Source organism: Vombatus ursinus, unplaced genomic scaffold (assembly GCF_900497805.2).
Source record: "Vombatus ursinus unplaced genomic scaffold, bare-nosed wombat genome assembly UNPS02014784.1, whole genome shotgun sequence".
In the NCBI taxonomy this organism is placed as follows: Eukaryota; Metazoa; Chordata; class Mammalia; order Diprotodontia; family Vombatidae; genus Vombatus; species Vombatus ursinus.
This window is the reverse complement of record NW_020954562.1, coordinates 14,834,401-14,848,591: the sequence shown is the minus strand read 5'-3', so window position 1 is coordinate 14,848,591 and position 14,191 is coordinate 14,834,401. Positions and strand designations below refer to the sequence as shown.

General features: G+C 39.5%; 1 pseudogene; it reads left to right on the top strand.

The window, feature by feature from the left end:
- The window catches only part of LOC114046602, a 1,399-nt pseudogene extending 166 nt beyond the window's left edge, over positions 1 to 1,233 (top strand).
- The last annotated feature ends 12,958 nt before the right edge of the window (positions 1,234 to 14,191 follow it).

Below are 14,191 nucleotides of genomic sequence, written 5' to 3'. Positions count from 1 at the left end.
GCAAAAAAAATAAATAAATAAAGTTGAAGAGCTTCCCCAAAGATGACCCCCAACAAGCCCATCCACCTGATAGCCTTTCTGGGCTATAAGGCAGGCATGACTCACATCTTTCGAGAGGTGGACAGGGCAGGCTCAAAGGTCAACAAGAAATAAGTTGCTGAGGCTGTCACCATTGTGGAGACACATCCCCATGGTCATTATAGACATCGCGGGCAAACACCAAGAGGTCTGTGTAGCATCAAAACCATTTTTGCTGAGCACATCAGTGATGAATATAAGAGGCTATTCTGTAAGAACAGGCAAAAGTCCAAGAAGAAGGCCTTCACCAAGTACTGTAAGAAGTGGCAGGACAATGATGACAAGAAGCAGCTGGAGAAAGACTTCAACAGCATGAAGAAATACTACCAGGTGATCCGCGTCATTGCCCATACCCAGATGCACCTGCTCCCTCTGAGGTAGAAGTCTTACCTGATGGAGATCCAGGTGAATGGTGGCAGCGTGTCTGAGAAACTGGACTGGGTCCACAAGAAGCTGGAGCAGCAGGTGCCTGTGTCCACCATGTTTGGGCAGGATGAGATGATTGACGTCATTGGAGTAACCAAGGACAAGGGTTACAAAGGTGTCACCAGCCTCTGGCACACAAAGAAACTGCCCCAAAAAACCCACCGAGGCCCCTGTAAGGTGTCAGGTATTAGAGCTTGGCATCCTGCCCGTGTGGCTTTCTCTGTGGCTCAAGCTGGTCAGAGGGGCTACCACCATTGCACCAAGATCAACAAAAAGATCTGTAAGATTGGCCAGGGCTACCAGATCAAGGATGGCAAGTTGATCAAAAACAACGCATCCACCGATGATGATCTGTCCGACAAGAGCATCAACCCTCTGGGAGGCATTGTCCACTATGGTGAAGTGACCAATGACTTTATCATGCTGAAAGGCGGTGTCATTGGGACCAAGAAGTGTGTCCTCACCCTGTGAGAGTCTCTGCTGGTACAGACCAAACGTCATGCCTTGGAGATCGACCTGAAGTTTATTAACACCACCTCCAGATTTGGCCATGGTCAGTTCCAGACGGTAGAGGAGAAAAAAAGCTTTCATGAGACCTCTCAAAAAAAGACCGTGTCATGAAAGAAGAAGCTGCCTAATGTTTCCAAACCAACTTGGAGCTGGTGGATTCTCAATACATTTTTCGAAGCTAAAAAAAAAAGATACTTCCTGTAGTTCTCTGATGGCTAGGGACCCTGATACAGGTATGGCCCACATCTCTATATTTCACAGTAAAACATTACTGGTGTCAGCTTCTGGGTATGTGGGGGATGATCTCAGTTACTAACAATAATATCCTTTTCAGAAAAGTCTTCCTAGGGAGGACCTATATATATACAAAAAATACTTATATCAGCTCTTTTCATAGTGGCGAAAACAAAAACAAAACAAAATGGCTAAATAAATTATGAAATAAAATATTATTGCACCATAAGAAATGCTGAAATGAACAGTTTCAGAGGAAACTGGGAAGATCTCTATGAACTGATATGGAGTGAAGTGTGCAGAACCAAAGCAATCCATATAATACGATAAAGAAAAACAACTTTCAAAGGCTATTGAAGTCTGATCAATGCAATGGCAAACAAAGATTCCCCGGGGCCAAAAATGAGCCAACTACCCATTTCTGACACAGAGGTAATGGACTTAAAATACACACTGAGGCGAACATTTTTGGATATGGCCAATAAAGGAATTAGTTGGTTTGATAATTGCGTATTTATTATGAGGGTTTTACTTTCTTTTTTTATTATTGTTGTTCAGTTGAGAGGGCAGTGAGAGGGAAAGGAAATAAATGATTGTTAGTTAAGAAAAAAACATTAAAAAAAGAAGACAGAGCCTGTAGAGAACAGGAACCAAAACTGAAACCATTTTAAGAAATTCTAGAATGTTATTTGTACTTCTGTTTTTAGCTGGGTTTCTCTTCCTCCCAGGGACAAAGTTAACAGGGTCATAAAAATTCTCAAATGCATCAAACCAAGGGTTAGGACTCAGATTTCTTTCAGTTTTTGTGAGGAGGGAGAGAACATAAAGGAGTTATGACAGTGAAGGACAAACAAGCTTGCTCCTATTGAAATAGTCAGGTTTCCCCTAATTTTCTCCATTCCAATCAAACAGAGCTGCTAGCTCTTCCCTTTCCAAGATATTTTCTCCCAGCTCCACTCTTTGTCTCGAATTTACTCCTTCTTCAACTCTAATTCTTAAAAGCCCTGGCTTCCTTCTGAGCAAAGCTTGGTTGCCACCTCCAATATGAACATGTCCTGTCCCAATATGAACACCACCACCCCTCAGTTACTAGTGATCTCTTTCTGTTTCTCTCACTTTCTCCCTCTCTTTTCCTCCTTCTCTCTCTCTCCTTCTCTCACTTTCCTTCCTTCCAACTCTCTCCTTCTCCCTCTCTCTTTGTCTCTCTCTATATCTGTCTCTCTCTTTCTCTCTTTTTATCATCTCTCTGTCTCTTTCTAGTCTCTCTGCAACTGTCTCTTTGTCTGTTTTTCTGTCTCTGTCTCTCTCTCTGTCTCTGTCTCCTCTCTCTCTCTGTCTCCTCTCTCTTTGTCCTTCTCTGTCTCTCTCTGTCTCTCTGTCTCCATCTCTGTCTCTGTCTCTTTCTAGTCTCTCTTTCTCTATCTCTCTCTGTCTTTCCCTCTCTGTCACTCTTTTTCTCATCTCTCTATGTCTCTCTGTCTGTCTCTCTCTGTCTCTCTCTTTCTAGTCTCTCTGTGACTGTCTCTTTGTCTCTGTCTCTCTGTCTCTGTCTCTCTGTCTCTCTCTGTTTCTCTCTCTCTGTCTCTCTCTCTCCCTCCCTCCCTCCCCCCCTTTGTATAGACTTTCCATTTACTTTCCTGTACACATGTACACACTAGGTGCTTAATAAACTTTTGAATGTTGAATGAAACACACAGCTACCCCCCAAAAAACACTAAATTGCTTTCCATTGTTAACAAGAAACAATCCTTAGAAATAAAATATCCTATGCCAAATTATTTAGAATCTCATTTGGAAATGAGATTGGACAACCTGCACAACTACATGACTGTTTCCATTCCTTCTGCTGAACGCTGCTGAACATAGAGTAGACTTGCTAGGGCATAGATGGAAGAACTGCTGTGTTCAGAAGAGGGTCTGTCCTGGGCTTGTTGAGCCCCTGAGGACAGAACTAGGAGCAAGGAGTGGAAGCTTCAAGGAAACAAATTTGGTTTTGGTTTTGGTTTTGATTTAGGTTAGGAGAAACTCCCTTACAACTGGAGCTGTCCTACAGTGGAGTAGGGTTGCCTTGGATTGGTCACTGCCCCACTCCCCACCCCCGTTGGAGGTCTTAGAGCAGAAACTGGATGGCCAATTACCAAGTACATTGTAGAGAGGATTCTTCTTCTGTATTATTATACTAAATGCCCGCTTCTCTCCTCCCCCCCAAAAAAATCCCTCCTCATTTTTAGATTCCATGATTCTGCCTGGCACATGGTAGGCACTTAATAAAATCTTACTGAATTGAACTACATTGAATTCTGTAAAAAGCACAGAAGACCAGTAACTGCTTTCTTTTTCTAAAATTTATTTTATTTTGAGTTTATGGAATAAAACAAGTATTTCCATAATACAGTATAATAAAAAAGATGATCACACATGAAACTGCAAATCTATTATGTACAACTTGCTTTTCCTTTTAAATCTATAATAAAATTATTACATAAATTTCTTTTTCCCCTTTTTATCTTTCCTCCCCCCTCCACCCTAGAGATGGCTACCATTAGACACTATATATATATAATGTACATATATGTAAAATTATTCTATACATACTTCTATTTATCAGTTCTTTTTCTAGATGCAGATAACATCTTTCATCACTGCTTTCTTGCATCTCCTTATAATCTCTGGAGATGGTTAATTTTTTCTCATCAAGTTTAATGACTACAGTCATTTTAAAAATCAGATGATGTGCAATAATGATTTTGCCTGCATATTTAGATAATGTTAATATACCATGTACTAAGCTTTCTGCTGATTATGGGTTGGTTAAAAGCAAGGTACAGAAAGGAATGCTGGATATAAGGTGAGAGGGTCAAAGACATAGAGCTGAGAGGTCATCTAGTCCACCCTTCTTAATTTACAGATAAGGAAACTGAGGACCAGAGAGTTTGGGGAATGGTTTTCCACAAGTGGCATAGCTAGATTCAAACACGGGTTCTCTGACCCTCTTACTAACCACTTCAGTTGTTTTCTGAAAAGTCATCACAAGTAGAGGAAAAATTAACTCATTTACTCCTCTAAGTTATAAGGGGAAAATTCACTTTGGGGAAAAATACTTGAGCAAATGTGGTAAGAAAGATTTGGATCATTTTTATAGTATGAATTTATCTTAAGTTCAGAAAAATTTCTGGGATTTTTCCTGAGTTGTATTCTGAATTACTAACTTTGTGACCTGGACGGCGGCAGTGGTTACATGGCGGGGCAGGGAGGGAATTGAGAGACAGTCAGGGGAGGGGGGAACAATCTTTCTGTGTCTTTGTTTAACCAGTTGTATAATATTGCACAGCCTCTGTCTGCCTCCTTTGATCTTGTAAGGATATGTAGAATATTGTTTTTAATATATTTTAGAATGTCTTTGGATTAATGAATGAATTGATAAACAAAAAGCACTAAGTACTTACTATATGCCAGTCACTGTGCTAAGCTCTGGGAATATAGGTACAAAAAAAAGGCAATCCCTGACCTCAGGGAGCTCACATGCTAATGTAGGAAACCATATATAAAGTAGCCAGGGAAAGAAGCTGTGGACTTGGAGGAAAACAAGATGGGTAGTGGTAAAACCGAGCAGTTGGTTGACAATGCCTTTCAAGAGACAATGTTGATTTAAAATACAATTCTAAGAGGTGGAAGGGGGGAACAAGTGGGGGTCACTATGCAGCGGCGGTAGGGAAAATTGGCCAGCTGAAATGAAGGCTTCTTGGTCCCAGGAAGTGACAGGTTGAGAAACTAGGTATTTTTATAATCATTACCATCCAAAGGACGTGCAGGGGAGGCAGGAAGAACTGTATTTGAATCCTGCCTTCAATACTTACTAGCTGTGTGACTCTGAGTAAGTCTCATAACCTCTCTGAGCCCCAACTATAATTTTACAGGATAATAATAATATTACAAGAATAATAATAGCACCTACTTCACTAGACTGTGTTGGGGATTCAGTGGGATAATGTATGTAAACGGTTTTGTAAACCTTAAAAGCCCATCTAAGTGTAGGTTATCATTATAATCACCATCATCCCCCTCAAATATATTAGAGGTTTCAACCAGAATGACTTACCTTTCCAGGATACAGCTTATTGTTGATGCCTAGTAATGAGGTGTGTGTCGGAGCAAGTCAGACAACTTAGCACAGAGAACTTAGCACTGGAAAGGCTCATAGTACCCAAAAGACACCAGATTCCAGATTTAGAGAACACCCAGGTTCTTATACCTTCTAGTTCTTTTTTTCCAACATAAAAGAAGAGATGATCAATTATATGCATGCTATACTCAAACACAAAGAAAACACCCATCCAATTCCTATCCCTCAATTCCTTAATGATATGCTACTCTTGTTTTCAGAGCTCCTCACAGGCTATACAGGTGGCCACTTGCTCATACACTTCATGTGTCCCTCTGTGATACTCCTCTTTAGTTTGTTGCTATGTCATCCTTCTCTAGCTTATTTTACAGGTAAACAGGGTTAAGTGACTTGTCCAGGGTCATACATCTAGTAAGTGTCTGAAGCCAAATTTGAACTCAGGTCTTCCTGACTCCAGGCCCAGTTTCTATTCACTGGACGCCTAGCCACCCCAATAGTTTTACAAGTTCCCTAAAGCAATCCAGTCTGTTCTTCTGCTGTTCAACTCTGGACCCAGATCTTTGTCTATCTGTACTATTTGTCCCTAACATGTCTCTAGAGGGTTTCCATCCAAATTCATTTTTCTATCTAGGCAATAGACATTCTTCATTTATTTGTTCTTCCTATATGGATGAACAGGCCAAACTCCTTTAAATGATTACAAATGTGTTCCAGCAGGCTCTGCCTTGTCCTGGGGATTGATGCAATCAGCACAATGTTATGAACCAAACAGGAGCACCTGGAGGACCTCACCATAAACAGGTAATTCCTCTTCAACCCGCACTCTGTGCTGCCCTCCATCACAGTGGTTTTGGAGAGTAGGCATCTCTCTATTTTATACGTCACCTAATAGTGATCATTGAATAGGGTTATTTCTATTATATCTCTAAGGGACCTTGGACGACCTTGATTTTTGAATGGGAGACACCTTGTTATAAAAGAGCCTGTAAAGGTGACATTTTGTTCTAACTATTTAAATGCTTGGTCATATTCAACAAACAGTAAGGCCAATGGGATCTTATATTATCTACATCTTTCAGTTGATTTTGAAATGGTAAAGATATGGTACATTGTTGAATATCATTAACAAAAAAAGTTGACTTGTTTCCTACTAATACCTTCATTAGGGCACTCTTGAAGTCATGTATAGATGATGCTCATAAAGATTTTGTATAGATGGGAAACAAAATATATAGATTAATAGTTATTTTAAAATTGTATTTTCTTTCTCAATTACATGCAAATGAAAGTTTTTACATTCGTTTTTTAAAATTTTGGTTTTCAAATACTCTCCCTTTCTCCTTCCCCTCCCCCCTCCTTGAGAAGGCTAGAAATTTGATATAGATTATACATGTGTAATCATGCAAAACATTTCCATTTTAGTCATGTTGCAAGAGGCAACTTTTTAATTAATATGACTGACATTTTTCAACACTTCTGGTACCTTCCCTTCCTTAAAATATCTTGTATATTTGTCTCTTATAGCCCCAGTAACTGTACACAATTCAGCATAAATTTCCTCTTGATATATTTGGTTCAGTTCCAGCTGCTTTTCCCATTTTTTATTGGCCTTGGAGTCATTTCTGCCTCTTCAATAAGCTCATCTGGGATTGTGAAGTTAGCATCTAAGCTTGGAGGTTCTAATAGTCTTAGCATGGAAAATCTTGTTTTTATACATATATACATACACACAGACATGCATACATACATATATATATATATACACACACATTTTTACATACACATATATATTTGCAAATCTTTTCCATTTTTCTTCTCTTTGTAGTCCTCTATCCATTTTCATCATTGAATGCCCTTGAGATGATTTTGCTTAGTTGGATATTTTACCAAGCCTTCCTTAAACTGGTTTGACCCTCCACTGTTTCTTTCTGCTTTATGAGACAACAATGCTCATAATCATCCATCATTCTTCATAGGATTATGCTCTGGGCTAGTGTCGCCTTTTGCGGCCTCCTCCTTTGGCAAGTCAATCAGAACTTTGCTGATTCAGCTGCCTTCTGGGCTCTTTAGTCTCCCTATTGTGACAGTTAATTTATAGTCATTAAACTTACACAATCATAGATTAAAGCTATAAGAGATCTTAGAAGCCCTTGAATCTAACCCACTCATTTTACAGAGGAGGAAGATGAAACTAAGAAAGATTAAGCAACTTCCCCAGGGTCACACAATTAATTAATGCAATTGCCTGTACTAGCTCATCCAGCAGGATTAGAACCCTGGTCTTTCTTTGTTTCGTGAACTGCCATGTTCAAAACTGTTCATTGCCACTTGGCTAACCTACTGATGATGTACCTTTGTGTAATAGGCTAGGTTTGTCCCTGAAAATCAATGTGGTCTGTTCTTGGGGCCACACTCAAAGCCTTTTCCAATGGTAGAAACTTTCAGAGCTTGCACTAGAATAACATAGCCTTTGAGAAGCTATCTCCAGGCCACAAGGAGACATTGGAGGAAGCCTTCATGAGGAAAGGGAAAGAGAGTCTTAAATGATTTGGGAAGAGGGCAAAAAATAAACCTTCCTGGGTCTGAAAGAGAAGCAAATCTAAGAGTGCTACCAGTCAAGAGGGAAACAAAATCTCCATTATCAGATCTAGTTCTTGGAACAGGAAGGAACCTTGGCGCAAATCTGGTACAAGGGGCCTATAAGGACCTTCTCCCCCACCTGTTCCACAGACTGTCATGGGATCTGCCCAAAAAGGGAGGTCCTATAGGTCTCCTTACCTGATCATCTGCTCCCCAATGGTGGCCTGCATTAGCCCAGAGACCCTTCAGCTGGCAATCACCAATAACACCATAGCCCTACGGTGGAATTAGATCCCAGAAGATGCTCAGCAATGACAGATCCTGGAAATTGATCTAATTGCTATTCTACAGATTTGATATTCCAACTCCTCCCTCTCTACCTTTGCAGAGGCTAGCTCCCATACTTGGAATTACCTCTTCACTTTTGCCTCTTAAAATCCCTAACTTCCTCTAAATTTCAGCCCCTGTGCCACCTCCTCCAGGAAGCTTTTTCTGATCTCCCTAGTCATTTGTTTTCTCTGTATATTATCATGTATATTCTTCTCTGTAGAAGGTGCTTAGGGGCAAGACTGTCTCCCTTTCATCTTTATATCTCTGGCCCCTAGTACAGAGCCTTGCATATGATGTGTGCTGAAACAAATTGGATTGGATGGAAGTGCTGATAGATACCCCCCCAACCCCAACCAAATCAGAGGCCCTTAGAGAAAGCATCATTTACTGGCTGAATTTGTAACCGTGGATACTCATGTTGTGTTTGGATTTATTGGTTCCCAATGATGTGACGGCACAGTTAATGTTACCTAATGCAAGAATGATATTGTGAATCTTTCCTTTCCAGGACAGTATCATCTTATAATCTTCATAGTGTCCCCTAGGCGATATTTGCACCTGTGAAGTGATGGTACTGTACACATGCTTTTCTTCCGCCCCACACCTGATTTGGACAGGGATATCTCAGCTGGGCTTTGACTACTTTCCAGTTACGTTCAACCTGGCAGTTTTCCACTTACTCAATCTACATAGTGGAAACTAAGCTAAATTCATCAAAAATGTAACCAGAGCTGTTGCTCTAAGATTTAAAGTGGGAAATACAATGATGTTGCATATGGAATTCCATGGCGTGTTTTCAGTCTGATAGCTTTCCAAAAAAACTATCAGAGTTGGTTGAAATTTTCCATGTCTGGCCCCAGTCTAATTATGATTCATTTTTCAAGTATTGGAATAAAGGCCCTTCTGCCATTTGTGGGTAGAAAATTATATCTCTCCCCTTCAAAGACCTTCTGGGATTTTCTATGCGTACACATGTGAAATGTTGAGTATATACTAACTACTCCAATGGATCTGTGATCTCATCTATGTGGGTAATGTCTCCAACAGTACAGATTTCTTCCCATCCCTGTTTGTTCATTCTATGAAGCTCTTATCCATGTCTTCCCACAAGTTACCCCTGGGAGTCCACCCACTGTCCTGGCAGCCTTCTCTACTTAATGCCTTACCCGTTCTGATTGCCTTCATCTACTCTGTGTGTACACACACATATACATATATATGCAGAGTAGCATATATATACATATGTATATATACTGTTTATACACACACACACACACACACAGGTGTGTATATTCTATGTACCTTGTTTCTTGTTGTTCAGTCATTTCAGTCATGTCGACCCTTCGTGATCCCAAACAGATGAGGAAACTGAGGCAAACATGGTTAAGTGACTTGCCCAGAGTCACACAGCCAGTATCTTAGCCAGATTTGAACTCAGGGAGATGAGTCTTCCTGACTCAAGCCCTAGTGCTCTGTACATTATAGTGCCACCTAGCCTTCCATGAACCTTGTTGTTTACACATTGTCTTCTCCAATGAATTGTAAACTCCTTGAAAGCAAAGATTAGGGATTTTTTGCCTTTCTTTGAGTCCCTAGTATTTAACAAAGCTCCTGGCCTATGGTAAACTCTTGATAAATGCTAAATAACTGAATGGCAGAATGACTGCAAGGAAACCAATGGTGAACATAGGCAGTCCATTGGTTATTACTCGTCCTGACCAGCCCATCTTCTTTTGAGGGAAGAGATGAAAGGAAACAAGCATTTATTAAGCACTTACTATGTGTCAGGCACTGTGCTAAGTGCTTTACAAATATTGTCTCTTTTGATCCTCACAACTCTGAGAAAGGTGCTGCTAATATCTCCATAGTTGAGGAAACTGAGGCAGACAGAGGTTAAGGAACTTGCCCAGGGTCACATAGCTCGTAAGTGTCTGAGGCCAGATTTGAACTCAGATCTTTCTGATCTAGGCCTGATGCTTTATTCACTATACCACCTAGCTGCCTCTTTATATTAAAAATAAAAACAAAAAATTCTAAGGCAGACAGAGATTAAGTGACTTGCCCAGGGTTACACGGCTAGTAAATGCCTGGGTCCTGAGATCTGACCTCAGGTCTTCCTGACTGTATGACCCTGAACAAGTCACTTAACCCTGTTTGTCTCAGTTTCCTCATCTGTAAAATGAACTGGAGAAGGAAATAGCAAACCACTCCAGTATCTTTTCCAAGAAAACCCCAAATGAGGTCAGGAAGAGTCAGGCAGGACTGCACAGTAACAACTTCCTGACTGTAGGAGTGGAGCTCTATCCACTTTCCCACCTAGTGGCTTCTTTGCTTGTTCCTAATGTGCCTCATCCTACTCAATCCACTCACACTCACCATACACTTCTAAATTGTTTAGGTTTTGAAACAAAAAGAAAAGGAGGAGGAAAAGGAGTTGACCGTTTCAGTCGTCAAGGGTCGGTCATCATTGTGGTGATTTTGTAAGGCATGCTATCTTCAAAATCCTGGTTAGAATACATCATTTGCACTAATTAGAAAGTCTTATGAAAAGAATTGTATTTCTAAGAACACAAATACCTTTAATCATATTATCTGCTACTTTGCAGTTCCAATATCATCAAATATTCATATATGACATACATAAAACTGACCTTTCGTGGCCACTCCTCCCAGTCATTAGCAGTTCTCAGAGAGTTGTGCTATCTATCATACCACAAGTCAGGAATGAATAGAATAGTGGAGGCCTTGAAAACTAAAGATGAGAACTGACAGTAAAGGTTATCTCCTTCATGCCCCCAATAAGCAAACTTTAGGGTAGAATTAACCCAGAGCTACTGGGGAACCCATTATAATCACCTTACATTTATTGGGATCTTCTTTGGGAAGTAGAAGGTTGTCCCTTCCCTGAAAGTCTTCAGGAAGAAGCTGATTACTTGTCATATATTTTATGGAGGGGATTCTTGGTCAGTTACAAGTTTGGGGGACACTAAGGTCCCTTGTATCTTTGAGAATTTTTTTTTGAGAATCTACACTGATTATTCTTCTCCTTTTCCCTCCTTCCACCTTCCCACTTCAGGGTCCGTGGTGGGACTTGGGTGGTAAGAAAAGGAAAAAACATGATATTGATGAAGCTGTATGTAGATAGAACTTTTCATGAAATATAATTTCTTTTTTTAGAAAAAAAATGCACCTAAATCAAGGATTATTATCAATTCTATATACACATTTCTATCTAGAGTTATTTCTATTTTTTGTCTAGACATGTGATTTCCTTGGTGTGGGGAGCTCTAGGTGAGAAAATGCTTTCTACCAATGGATGAATAATACCTACTTTTCCGCAACTTATAGTCTCAGAGAGTTGCCCAGAGAACTGAGACATTATGTGACTTGTCCAAGGCCTCATTGCTGGTATGAATTGGAGGCAAAAATTGAGTTCAGGTTTTTATGATTCCAAGGCCCACTCCTTATTTGGTGTCATAAAAGCCTTAATGTCATTTTTAGCTTTCTTCAAATGAAATCTTTAAATTTTTAAAATTTTTAAAAATTAAAAATTCTTTAAACTAAAATTTAAATGAGAAAATAGGGAAGGGACATAGCTATTTGTCCTAGTCAGATCATATATAGATTATCTGGCCAGCACATTTTTGGAAGATCATTGATAAACTGAAAAACATTCAGACAAGGGTCACCCCAAAGACAAAAAATATAGATTTAATTAACAAATTAGCGTCATAACTTTCTAAGAGGTACTTTTATATAAGAAATGTGTATGTGTAATAATAATAGCTTTAAGTTTTACAAAATGCTTTATGCACATTTTATTTGATTATATATACAAACACACATATGTATGTATTGTGTATTTTATACATATATATATATATGTAATCAGATACCCATAGAGACTATCCCAAAAGTCTTAGTTCAGTTTTAAGCTAAAAGTGTAAAAGCTTGATCAAACACACAAATACATATAACAGATACATGTAACACATACCACATATATTTGTAATACATATATATGTAGCACATATGATATGTAGCATGTCATGTAACTCATTTATAACATTCATTATAATGTGTGTACAATCATATAAAATAATGTGCATAAAGCATTTTGCAAACCTTAAAGCTATTATTTTTACACATGCATATTTCTTATACAGAAGTACCTCATAGAAATTAATTATGCTAATATGTTAATTAAATCTATATATTTTTTGTGCTTGGGATCCCCTTAATCTGAATGCTTTTCATTTTATCAATGTGTTTCCAAAAGTGTGCTGGCCAGATAATCTATCTGTAATCTGACCAGGACAAACAGTTGTGGTGATCTCTTTAACTATCTTCTTTAGGCTAAATATCCCCTCATCATTCAACCCAGACCCCTATGGCAAGGTGTCAAAAAACCTCCACCATTCTGGTTACTCTCCTCTGGACAGTCTCCAGATTATCAAATGTCTTTCCTAAGATTTTACTGCACTGGAGAAAGCAGTGGTTCTCCTGTGAAAACGAACTTCAGAGGCAGTAAGTGAACAATAAGAACAAGAGAATTGAACCTTTTGTCCTCTTTCCTACTATATAGTTTTTTCTAATATTCCCAGCAAGTACTGGGATCCTTTCCTCTCCTCGCTCCCTCTATTTGAGTGTTGTGAAAACATAAATGCTATTCTCACTGATGGCATTCTTGGTGATGGATAGGGCTGGAAACTTGTGGAACCTAGGGAGGAAATGTTCAAAGATCCAAAAAGGAGGGAATAGGTGGTGACCATGAGGAAAGGGACTGGAAGTTTTGTTGTCTTTTGCAAAAGAGTAATAGCGCTAAAAGCCTAGAGACTGGCCCTCGTCTTTACTAGGAAACACGGACTGAGTGACTGTGTCTCATAACTTGAAGAGCCATACAGAATGGCAGAGAATTGGAGGGAGAAAAAAAATGCCCCCCACACTTCCTGCACTCCTTTCCCGACCAGCAGGGGTAACAGTCTAAGGACCTGACAGGAAGGGGAGCAAAGGATCTCTCACATTCTGGATTTACATATGATGGTGGCTCATTCAAGGGTATATATTTTTTCTCCTCCTTAACACAAAACTGTTCTGTGTGAGATTGGGCATTGTCTACTTGCAAGTGGGCAAGCAGCAACTTAGGGGCTGGGGTGTGTCCTGCATACTCTTTCTCAGTTTCCTGGGTGGAGACAATGAGCCAAGTAAGAGAGTGAAAAATATCCTACTCCTTCCACCACCAAAGTATAATCAGGGTCAAATGCCATGAGAATATCTGACTCAAGGGCTAAATATTTTAATTTAATTTTGACCACACCCTTCAAAGCACCAATTTGCCATCACTTCCACTAATATCTAGTCACAATGTCTAATAATGCTTTATGATCACTCACTCCAGCACTTTCAGAGAAGTAGAGAAAGTTGCTAAAGGATCCAGGGTTTAAGTGGAGAAGGAATAGCTTCACCCACATCAGGATTTCTTAACCTTTTCTGTCATGGACTCCTTTAGCAGTCTGGTGAAGTTTATGGATCTTTTCTCAGAATAAGGTTTGTAGGCTATGTTCGTGGTTGAAGGAGATGCTGAATTTCAATTAGAGATGTTAATTAAATTAAAAGATGTTTTTTCCCATCCAAGTTCATGGACCCCCTGAAATCCACCACAGACCAAGGGGTCTTTGGACCCCTTAATCTACACTACTACAAAAATGAAATATTGGTGATGCTGCTTGAAGTTTTTATCTCACATACATACAGAAAAGAATGTGACTTATATAGAATGCCCTCAGTGTATTCTAAAGGATAATGGGCTTAAGGTCAGTAGACCTGGATTCAAATCCCACTCCAGAAATTGACTAGCTAAGTGACCAAGTGCAAGTCACTTAATCTTTCTAAGATGCACTTTTCCCAACC